This window comes from Eschscholzia californica, unplaced genomic scaffold (genome assembly GCF_041429995.1).
Source record: "Eschscholzia californica isolate CP2 unplaced genomic scaffold, dmEscCali1.0.p SCAF_2, whole genome shotgun sequence".
NCBI lineage: Eukaryota > Viridiplantae > Streptophyta > Magnoliopsida > Ranunculales > Papaveraceae > Eschscholzia > Eschscholzia californica.
In genome coordinates, this window is record NW_028238309.1 from 39,133,374 (window position 1) to 39,144,700 (window position 11,327).

The window sequence follows — 11,327 nt, forward strand, 5'->3', positions numbered from 1 at the left end:
AGACCATACGTTGAGTATCTGTTAACACAGAAATTGCCTGAAGATGCCAGCGAAGCTAGAAGGGTACGTAGAAACGCCGCGAGGTATACCTTGCTTGGAGGATTGTTATACTGGAAATCCCTTGCTCACCCTTTACGACGTTTGATGAGACATGAAAATGTCCCATCTGAATCTCTTAATTCAGGTTAGTTAGTCCAGTTCGAGCGGTTACTCTGATAATTTATTTGATTTTCTTTTCTCAGGTGTCTTTTACGGAGTTCGGCGAGAAAAACAGTTAAGATTGGGAGAAAGACACACACGAGGGGCATTATGGTCATTTGTTGATTCTGGTATTTTGAACAACATTGATGATTAGATGAGAAGTGGGGTCCATGACGAGTCCGTAGGCAAAAACGGAAGTGAAATCGGAGTTCGGGTTAGAAAAATAGAGGAGGTCAAAGATTGGGGTCAAAATCATTTGACCAAAACACCTAGAGCCACGTGGCGCAGATCTATCAGGAGGACACGACGCAATCTGACGGTAACAGGAGTTCGTGGTATACTGTCGGGAAGTTTGGTGGGTCTCTCGGGTGTTTTCGAGATGAGATATAGGCTCTGATTTAGTGCATCGCGCTCTGCGTTACTTGGGTGCTTCCTTACACGTGATCTTTTCATCTAACAGCAGGCGCTCATCAAGTTCGATCTCGCGATCCAGAGGCCGCCGTCCTACCTGCTCCAATAGGCCGTGTTGCACGAGATCCAGCTCGCCTAAAACCATGCAACCAAATTTGAATCAAAACAGATTATTTCCTTCTCTCTCTCGTCTCTATCTAATATTTCATGAAAACAGTTTAGAGAGAGAGACCCGAGAGAGAGGGATTGAAGAAGAAGGGTGACCAAGCAATGGATCAAGAGAGACCCGAGAGAGAGGGATTGAAGAAGATTGTTGGTTAGGATTGTAGAGAGAGAAAGAAAGCTCTTAGTTAATAAAGAGGAGGATTCGGTTGGATGGATAGAGAGAGAAGAAGATTAGATTTTGGGAGAAGATTGAGGAAGAAATCAGAGTTCGTTTTGGCCGAGATTTGCTAGGGTTCGGGCCTATATAACAGAAGGAGAAAAAGAGTTGGGATTATCACGGTGGGGAGCAAAAGAACAGTAGAGAGAGAAACAGAACCGAGAGCTTAACATTCTAGGATCATCACTTGTCTTTGAGTTTTATTTTTCTTTATCTTGTAATCTGTTTTCTTAGTGAGAGAGAGATAGATTGTAGAGAGAAGGATATTACTGAATTAGAGAGAGAAACAGAGAGGTTCGGTTTTGAATAACTATTAGCTCCATTTTGTTTTCGATTTTTCTTTCTTTGTTTCTGTTTTCTTGGTGAGAGAGAGATAGAATATATAAAGAGAAAGAGATTACAGAGAGTTCTAGTAGAAAGAGAGAGAGAAACAGAAAGTTAGAGAGAGTTGGAGAAGACGAGAAAAACATTTTCTCATGGAGAATCCGTTTCCGGAAAGACGAGAAAATCGTTTTCCCAGAGGGTGCGTTTGGCAGAATTCTTGGAAAAACAGAAGGAAATCACTTCCTTAAGGCTCTGTTTGGCTGCAAAATCAGTAAGAAACTCAATTTTTCTACTTTTCTCCCACATTCTATATAGTTAAACTTCCATCCTTTATCATGAGAAACTAATTTTCCCATCTAGGGTTTAGATGAAGTCCATAACGAGAATTTTATCAATTCAATTTATATGCAAGTCAATTAATTTTTAGATTAAATCTTCATATCTTTTAAAATCCTTATTGCTTTTCATGACAACATCTTCCGGATTCTAGAGCGTTCATGTGATAGAACCCGAGTAAAACAAAGAACTTAGTTGACTAAGGCAAATACATTGTCTTTAGGATTGTCACGTGGACGGATTCGAAAACCCTAGGTTCCCCTTTTCTGAATATCAACTTATTTGTTTTCTTTTGAGTTTATTTGCTATTTTTATTTGCTTGAATCAAATTACCATTACTCAACTTTTGAAATCATCATAGTTTTAAGATTAGAATTGAGTTTGACTTAGTCTCTGAGGAACGAACCGGTCTTACCGAGAAATTACAACTTGACACCCGTGCACTTGCGGGTGTAGACCTATTTAGGAAACTTTTTAGGCCCATCAACGTTGCCTGGCGAAGGACGAACAAGAATACGTGATGAAGGAGATACACGGAGGAGCAGCTGGAAATCACGCCGGACCAAGAACTCTGAACAGACAGCTTACCCTGACGGGGTATTATTGGTCAGGGATGTTAGAAGATTGCATAAGCCACACCAGGCATTGCACGCCATGTCATGTATACGCTAACGATTATCGTTTACATCTCACAGAGCTGACGCCTATCGTTAGTCCTTGCCCCTTTGCACAATGAGGAATTGACTTGGTAGAGCCGTTCCCTGCTGGCGCAGGAGGAAAGAAGATGTTGCTGGTTATGGTAGTTATGTCACCAAGTGGGTGGAAGCAGTAACACTGACTCGAACCCGCACGAAGGAAATCGTCAGTATATTATGGACGAACATAATATCCCGGTTCGGAGTCCCGAGGATCTTGGTCATGGACAACGAGCCGCAGTTCAACAATGATGCTATGAAGGAGTTCCTCACGGAGTATGGGATCAAGCCGGCTTACGTGAGCCCAGCACACCCCGCCGGAAATAGACAAGTAGAGGTAACCAACAAAACTCTGGTTAAGTACATTAAAACTAAGTGCTACAAAAACAAAAACTGGGTGGACGAACTCCCCAACGTGCTGTGGACCTACCACGTCACACCACGAAGAGCTATAGGGGAGACGCATTTCCGGATGGTGTACGGCATGGACGCCGTGCTACCTGTAGAAATAGGTAAACCAAGTCTAAGAGTAAGACACTTCGATCCTGAAACCAATGAACAACTAACGTTTGAAGAGTCAAAGATCAGACCAGAAGTCTCTTGGAATAATTCGGCTTAAGGCAGCAGGAAAGCTAAAACCCCTGATGGTCCACCACACATTCCCACAACCGGGAGGTCGGCCAGAAGAAACCAGCTCTGCATAAAACGCCATCGGCATGGATAGATCAGCCCTGTGATCTCTAAAGGAAATAAGGGGGAGTCTCCACAGGTTCGGCCCATATCTTACGCCCAGAACTGGGAAGATATCAGCGCTGCGCAACCGAATGACTTAATCCCAGACTCTCCAGAAAGATCTCAGTCGCTTACATATCTTGAAGTGTTTAAGCCCGGTTGGACTCCACGTATCTAAAGAAGGAAACTTCTCCTTTAGAGTCTATCACTCCGGCAAGATATCAACGAAGTATCCTTGAACTTAGGAACTTCCCCTTATAAAAAATCTGGGATAGACTCGAAGAGAAACCCTAGATACGCAAAAGAGGTAACTTCTATTACGGTTTGACGACCACCGCCTCACCACCCCCCACTAATCACAGTCGACCTACCTTCGCCTATAAAAGGCCCCCCACATCATCCTTCAAAGGACTCGAGCTCAGAGGGAAAAACAGACTTTCTCTCTCTAATACACGATCTCTGGAGAACAAACACACCCTCTCTCCTAAGAAATCAGATCTCTTCACACCAGAAGGATCGCCCCCAAAAACAGAGTTCTAATAACTCGCCCTCCAAAAGGATCAATCAATATTCATTCCTTAACTGCAAAGAGCACCCTAACTGTCTTGAGCGTCGGAGTGGTTTTCGAACCCTTTGCAGGTTTTCCCCCCTCGGGAACAAACGAACAGGAGCAAGGAATCAGGAGCTATAACAAGGAGTCAGGAGCTGGAGCGAGAAGCAAGGAGCAGAGAAGCAGAGCAGAGAAGCAGAGAAGAGTAGAGAAGTAGAGCTGAACAGAGGAATCTCCTCTTTATTCTAAACATAATATACCATTATAACGGTGGTTGTCATGCATCAACTCCCTTTTTCATGCTGATTTAATCGAGAGCCAATTTTCGACATCAGCAGACCCCCCGTTTTTCCTTTGAAGACCCCAGGGCTGATCTGTCCATGCCAAAGGCGTTTTGCAGAGCTGGTTTCTTCTGGTCGTCCTCCTAATTAGGGGAATATTCAGTGGACGATCAAGGGCTCAGCGGTCCTCCTGCCTTAAGCCGGGTTGACCCAGTAGACTTCAGGTCTGATCTTGACTCTTCAGACGTTAGTCAACGTCTGGACATTTTATGCATCATTATGAGTCTTGCCACTCCTTTGTCGAAAGTAATGAGACTGAGGAGTAAAAGTAACTTGGGTGTTTTACATACTGAAGACCTTGAAGTTAAGGATTTTACCATGACTAGAGCTGTTTCGTGAAGCTCGGTCCTTCTTTTGATTTTCTCGAGTTGTATATTTCTGAGCTGATTTGTATCGAGCTGGCAGATACTGTTGATGGTAAAACTTCTTTTCTCTGAGGCCGTACTTACCAGAACTGATTCAAGCTGTGTTTGCATTGAAGGACGAGTGGTTTGTTCTTTCGAGACACGTTTCGACTTCTGCTCAAGCAATTAATTTCCTTTCCATGCGTGATTCTGTGAAGGCATAGATATGATCTCCTTATCACGCGTTTTTCGACGACAATCCTTTAGGTAACTGCGCACAGAAACTACTTCGGCATGCGAGGACACGTGGTGTCTTGCTAGTGGGGAAGTTGACGCGTTCCCTCAAAATCCGTTGATATCTTCTCGAATCTGATCAGTCTCGAGCTACGTGTTTGCCCGGGTCATCATTTCTTTGAGCGTTCTCGAGATGTGTTTGGTCTTCGATTTAATGACCCCTCATCTGTTTTTAAGAAGTCTTTTGGCTATTCCTTCCCAGTATAAATAACCTTCTTTGGTTCTGCTGATGTCGAAAATTGGCTCCCGGTTAAATCAGTATGAAAAAGGGAGTTGATGCATGACAGCCTCCGTTATGATGGTATATTCTGTTTAGAGAGGGGAGATTCCTCTGTTCAGCTCTGCTTCTCTACTATGTTCCTCTGCTCTGCTTCTCTGCTCCTTGCTTCTCGCTCCAACTCCTGACTCTTTGCTCTAGCTCCTGATTCCTTGCTCCTGTTCGTCTGTTCCAGAGGGGGGAAAACCTGCAAAGGGTTCGAAAACCGCTCCGACGCTCAAGACAGTCAGGGTGCTCTTTGCAGTAAAAGAATGAATATTGATTGATCCTTTTGGGGGGAGAGTTATGAGAACTCTGTTTTTGGGGGCGATCCTTCTGGTGTGAAGAGATCTGATTTCTTAGGAGAGAGGGTGTGTTTGTTCTCCAGAGATCGTGTATTAGAGAAAGAACTGTTTTCCCCTCTGGAGCTCGTGTCCTTTGAAGGACGATGTGGGGGGCCTTTTAGAGGCGAAGGTAGGTCGACTGTGATTAGTGGCGGTGGTGAGGCGGTGGCCGTCAAACCGTAATAGAAGTTACCTCTTTTGCGTATCTAGGGTTTCTCTTCGAGTCTATCCCGGATTTTTGATAAGGCGAAGTTCTTAAGTCCAAGGATACTTCGTTGATATCTTGCCGGAGTGATAGACTCTAAAGGAGAAGTTTCCTCCTTTAGATACGTGGAGTCCAACCGGGCTTAAACACTTCAAGATATGTAACCGACTGAAATCTTTCTGGAGAGTCCGGGATTAAGTCATTAGGTTGCGCAGCGCTGATATCTTCCCAGTTCTGGGCGTAAGATATGGCCCAACCTGTGGGGACCCCCCTTATTCCTTTAGAGATCACATGGCAGATCTATCCATGCCGAGGGCGTTTTGTGCACAGCTGGTTTCTTCTGGCCGACCTCTCGGTTGTGGGAATGTGTGGTGGACCATCAGGGATTTTAGTTGTCCTGCTGCCTTAAGCCGAATTGTTCCAAGAGACTTCAGGTCTAATCTTTGACTCTTCAAACGTTAGTCAACGTCTGGACATTTTCTGCATCATCAGGTTCTTTAACTCCTCATTATCAAAAAGTCAGAGAAGAAAAGATCCTTCCTTTGCAGATATTTTTCAACTTTGCTCCTTACCTTCTGTTTTCATTCGAGATCCAAGATTACCTGCTCGAAGGATGTTTCTCAATAATGACCGTGGTAAAGGGTGGACTTCTCCATAATGGCCGTGGTAACCTTATGTGCCATTTTGATAGATTCCACAAGGAAGTAGGCTTACCAGTGCTGCCTCTAGCTGGGATGCAGAAAACTTGACAGCAGTGGGGAGAGGGTTATTTTTTTCTCGGTTGTCTTCTTGTCTTGGCAGCTCTTCTAGAAAGGGGTACCTGGTAGCTTCCCAACTCTTCTTCAACCGAATGGCGCGACTGCTCTTTCTAGTCTTTCACATTCTTTGGTTTTTTTCTTGCCCTGTTTTTTCTTTTTGTTGGTTTTGTATAGTTTTTGCAATTTCTTCTGTAATAGACCTGAATGTCTGTTGTAGCTTCGGTGTTCTTTTCTGTAATTTCTTCTGTAATAGGTCCTGCGTTGAGAATTAATGGAATTAATTTTCGCCTTTATGTTGTTTATCATGATATTTCCTTTTTGCGGGCCAATCTGTTGGTCTTACATTCACTGATGTTCGTCGTGATTTTTCGATGACCGTGCCAATTCATAACTGCCCTTTGTGCTATAAATATGTCCGAAAGTACAGTACGAGTATCTTGCAATTCTCGCCATGAGTCTCCTAATGGTTAATGGAACTCTTCCTAGTGGCGACGTGAGGGTCTCTTTCTACATGGTCCTGAATGACGATGATTCTTCTGTTGAGAACTTGTGCATGGAAGTGGCCGGTGAAGGTTTCATTGAGATCCTTCGCCCTCGAGACCATCTGGATGATGAAAATCTTTCGACGATGGCCGTAGCCGATCCTCTCTATCCCCTGGTTTATTCATTAGTCGGCGTCACAAGTGCCTCTGAACCTGCTCTTTTTTCGACCGTCGGGTTTTTTGTTCGCCGTCGTGGGGGTGGTCGGTTACTTGTCGTGATTATCAAAGCCTCGGTGGTAGTTGGCGGTCCTCCTGCTGATCCTTCTTCTTCTTCCAGCGCGCCATAGTTGTTCATGAATGACGTTTCCCTGTTTTTTTTCTCTTTATATATATATATATATATATATATATGTATGTATACACAAAACAAGCAGTGAATGTAATTAATCCTACACTTACTAATGCAATTACCCTAATCTTACATCGCATGCTCCAAATGATCGCCCCTTTAAAAAGTATAACTTAGATTTATACTAGTATGACCTTGGCTTACTAATTCCTTCTGCAAAACAAAACCCAAATTAGTGTAACTGCATAGCTTTGAATGCTTTTCGGGTCTGAACTTTGCCCCTGATCATGGCTGCTGCTCCCAGGGTTGTTTTTTCGTTGGCAACCAGTTTAGCTAGGACTTCCGCTTGGACCCCTGGTCGTGGCTTTCGCTACCACGGCTGGTTTCGTTGACTTGAGCATAACTAGTTTAGCTAGGACTTCTCCTTAGGCCCCTGGTCGTCGCTTTCGCTACCAGGGTTGGTTTCGTTGGCTTGAGCGCAACTAGTTTAACTAGGACTTCTCCTTGGACCCCTACTCGTTGCTTTCGCTACCAGGGTTGTTTTCGTTGGCTTAAGCGTAACTAATTTTCGCCGGGACTCCTCCCGTACCCCCGGTCGTTGCTTTTGCTACCAGGGCTGTTTTGTCTGTTTAAGCATGACTAGTTTCTCAAGGACTTCTCCTTATACCCCCGTCACCTTTGCCGAGGCTGTAGGTTGACTCGGACTTCTCCTTAGGATCCTTAGTGGGGACCGCGTTTCACTCGAGTAAAGTGAGTTTAACTAGGACTTCTCCTTATAAGGTTTCTAGTTGTTGACGTAGCTACCAGAGCTACCTAATTTGCTGGCTTGAGCACGGTCAGTTTAACTAGGACTCCTCCGTGGGACCTTGTTGAAGGGCCAGTTTTACTCGAGTAAAGTTTCAGTGTAACTAGAACTTCTCCTTGAGGCTTCTGGTCGTCGCCTTAGCTACCAGAATTACCTGTTTTTTCGAAGCAAAGTGAGTTTGATTAGGACTTCTCCTTTTATAGCATCGCCTTTTTGCTAAAATATTTTATTTATTCATAAAATATGTAGCTTGTAGCGTTACTTCTCCTGCCGAACGGCTTTATTCGTAAAATAACTAAAAAGAAATCAAAAGTGATGGTAACCTACATGGTTCTTTCTTTTCAGTCCTGCATGTCTGCCTTGGGATCTCCGTAGAACACTTTATCTCCTCCGACGGTGGCCGGGTTAGTGGTTTCTGCTTCACAACCCTGGGCGGAGATTAGGTAACATTCTCTGGCTACTTCTTGATTCCCTCTGACAGTTCATATGAGATTCGTTCCCGGGATTGGGAATTTCATCATAAGGTGGTCCATAGAGATTATCGCCCCTGACTCTCTCAGGAAGTTCCTACCCAGTATGATGTTGTATGCATGCATCTTGTCGACTATGGTGAAATTTAACATTATTGCTTTCTTTGTTTCTCCTTCACCTATCAGTACGGGTAGGATGCCGTCCCATCGGTTTCGACTTGATTGTCGTCGAACCCTGTCAAGCAAGACTTATATGATTTGAGATGGTGAAGACTTACCCCGAGTTTTTGGAAGCATGTCCGACTCATGACTTCAGTAGAGCTTCCTGTGTCGACTAGGATGCGCCCTACCCTCGAATTGGCTACCATTGCCGTTATCACTAGTGGGTCCGCATGTGGGGTTATTATCCCCACTAAGTCCTCGTCGGTGAAGACTGATGGGTCATGAAAATGTCCCATCTAAGTCGTTTAATTTAGCCAAGTTAGTCGGTTTCGAGTCTTTATTATAATAAAATGGTTGGTTTTCTTGATTAGGTGTCTTTTGCGGAGTTAGATGTGAAAACGGTTAAAAACGAGGAAAAGATGCATGAAGGGTATTTTGGTCATTTGGAGTCAAGGACAATCTGGTAATTTGGCCAAGGTCAGTGCGTGGTTGAAAAGTAGAGGTCGAGACGAGTCCGTAGGAGAAAACGGAAGTCAAATCAAATCGGAGTCCGGACGAAGGAATTAGCCAAAGTCAAAGTTGGGTCAAATGCTGTTGACAAGTGGGACACTTTCGGTAGACGTTCTGGCATGCGGTATTGCGCTGGACACGTGGCAAAGCGTGGAGGCCATTTCATCTAAGTTCTGTATACCCGCGGAGCAGCGAAGTGGGGGCATCGAGCACGATCTAGTATTAAATTAAAACGCGCTACACTGGATCGTGCTCGATGGCCCCGATTTAGTGCATATACCTTTACATTTTCCTCCTTCATTCTCTTTGAATATAAGATGTTGTTAAAATTTCTAATAATGACCTAAGGTTAATTTATTTCTTCTCCAAATTATTTCGAAGGGAGTATTTTTCCCTTAGCATAAGGATGACAAAGATACCAAGAAACAAATTTTAGTATAAAAACAATCATAACTAAAAACAATAAACAAACCGTTAAAAACGAAAAATCCGTTTCATTAGAAAAAAAAAAGTGAAAATAACGATGAAAACGGAAGAAATGATGTAGAAAAAAACCCAGCTACAACAGAGAAAAATGAAAAAAAACGTGTTAAAAAGATAAAACAACAAAATCTAAAAGTAAAAAACGGTGATAATTTTGGAAGAAGCACTACAAATCACAGGGCCTTTGGCGATAGAATAAAACCGTCATCAATGAATATAAGCCATCATGAATACTATCATTACTGATGGTTAATTTAGTTTTTCAAATCCTTAGACATCGTCGTTAGAAAATTGTAGTGAAGAATTTATATTGTCACCGATGACCGTAATTATCTTTACTATAAATAAACCGTCAAGGTTAAATGTTGGTGTCGGTAATGCATCGTCGCTATACTTATAAGAAATATTTTTTTTTCGTTTTGCAGATGCCAACATGCTACACCCTGTTATCCTGATTCATAAAAAGAGCTCATGACAACTTTATACACACACGTAAGCATCAAACGTAGTTTAATATCATATCTATGACTAGTAATTGTTTTTAATATAAACTAAAAGTTGAGTTCATAATCTAACATGAAAAAAACTAAATACGTCTACAATTGATCATCAAAAGTTTAGCGTAAATATTGTTTGAAGAATACAACATGCATCTATGTCAAAGTGCCAAAGAACCTTAAAAAAAGTACAGACATAGTACTAAACGCCGACCAACAACTCCAATTCACCCTGAAAATCCAGTAGCTCCATATTTCAACATTATTGAATACATTACAAAAGATTTAGATTCAAAAGAAAAGTGACAAGAAGAAAACAATGGTACAATTAAAAAAAATTATTTATTTGCTAAGTAACTGAAAAAAGAAACATTAACAAAATAACTTAAAAGATCAAATAATTTACAAAATTGATAGCATATGACTAAAATTTAAGGTAAAATTTATGGAAACAATAGTTGTTCAAATTTCAAATGCAGTAACCTCACTTTTTATCTCAACTTTAGAGCATCTCCAATGCAAAATTCAAAAAAATCTCAATTCGTCCTATTTGTCAAGTTCCAATTGAGATTCTCACTCCTAGGTGTCGAAAATAGAGATCCTCAATTCTTGTATGTCTCCAATGCAACACTCTAAACTCTTTTATTTTACTTACGTGTCATGGTTATTTTTGTAAAAAAATAATTAGTTATTTTGGAAATATACGAAGAGTTGGTTGAAATTTAAATATTGATGAGTTGGACAATTAGAGATATCTCAAGAGGACACTCTGAAAATAGAGTGTCCTCTTGAGATATCTATATTCCACTCTCGACACATCATCTTTGAGATCTTAGTTGAGTTTTGCATTGGAGATGATTTTTTAAGAAAAACTCAGAAAATCCTATGTGGCACTCCGAGTTTCTAAGATTGAGTTTTGCATTGGAGATGCTCTTAAACTCGATACTTACTGAGGCATAACCTTAAACATAACTAACATTTTTATGCTTAAATTGAACTAATACTTGATTATACTTTCAGGTGTGGAATTCCCGAACTGGAGTTAACTGTCATACTTTTAATAGTGGTGATGGAGATGTTCATTCTCTATATCCTCGACACAGAAACAATATCGAAGTAAATTAAACTACTTCCTAGGATTGAGCTTTGAAAAATAATTTTTTCCTATGTTTAACGATCTTTTTTTTCTATGTCTCGGCCCATTTTATCCAGTGGAGTAGACGGAAAGATACAGTAACTCTTTTTTGACAGTTTTCATGGCACAATTACTTATGATGCTCCTGCCATAAGATTGACAAAAATTTTCTCATTTTGATGGTGGTTCAAGGTTCCATCTTTTAGACCTTTTTGTTTACCTTCTAGATGGTTTCTATTTCACTCTAACTTTGTCTTCCAA